The 967-nt window shown below is 42.7% G+C and overlaps 1 pseudogene; it reads left to right on the forward strand.

Moving 5' to 3' along the window:
• The first annotated feature begins 6 nt into the window (after window positions 1-6).
• Window positions 7-962, forward strand: LOC113342886 (annotated as a pseudogene).
• The last annotated feature ends 5 nt before the right edge of the window (window positions 963-967 follow it).

Below are 967 nucleotides of genomic sequence, written 5' to 3' on the forward strand. Positions count from 1 at the left end.
AAGGATTACAAGAAGCCTGATTTACTACTTCGATGCAGTTGATCTGATGTTTTCTTTGGGTGAGGAGCACACAATTGTTTCTTAAAACATAATTGTTTACCCAAGAATTGAAGCTGCTGCAGACTCTTCTCCACTGGTTTTAAATGGGGTGGGCGTTAAGCTAGTATCAATCAAAATTAATGGCAGGGAACTGAAGAAAGAAGAAGATTATCACCTGGATGCACGCCATCTGACAATCCTATCACCTCCAAGAACTGGAAAATTTACTTTGCAGATTGTCACAGAGATATGTCCTCAGAAAAACACATCACTGCAGGGACTGTATATATCTTCTGGAAATTTTGTTACACAATGTGAAGCTCAGGGTTTTAGGAAGATAACATATTATGGCTAAGTTCACTTGCAGGGTTGAAGGCGATAAGGCGCTGTATCCAGTTTTGCTGTCGAATGGATATCTGGTTGAGCAAGGAGACCTGGAGGATGGTAGGCATTATGCAGTTTGGGTGGATCCACACAAGAAACCATGTTACTTGTTTGCATTAGTTGCAGGACAGTTGCAGAGTAGGGATGATTCTTACCTCACCCGGTCGGGGAGGAATGTGTCGCTTAAGATTTGGACCACAGCACAGGATTTACCAAAAACTGCTCATGCCATGTTTTCACTCAAAGCAGCTATGAAGTGGGATGAGGATGTGTATGGTCTTGAGTATGACTTGGATCTTTTCAACATTGTGGTCGTTCAGAATTTCAATGCAGGAGCTATGGAGAACAAGAGTTTGAATATATTCAATTCAGGGCTTGTTTTGGCATCACCTGGGACTGCTACAGATGGAGATTATGCTGCAATTCTAGGAGTTATCGGTCACGAGTATTTTCACAACTGGACTGCAAACAGGGTGACATGCCGTGACTGGTTCCAGCTGAGTCTGAAGGAGGGTCTTACTGTCTTTCGAGATCAAGGATTTTC

Source organism: Papaver somniferum, unplaced genomic scaffold (genome assembly GCF_003573695.1).
Source record: "Papaver somniferum cultivar HN1 unplaced genomic scaffold, ASM357369v1 unplaced-scaffold_4847, whole genome shotgun sequence".
Lineage (NCBI taxonomy): Eukaryota > Viridiplantae > Streptophyta > Magnoliopsida > Ranunculales > Papaveraceae > Papaver > Papaver somniferum.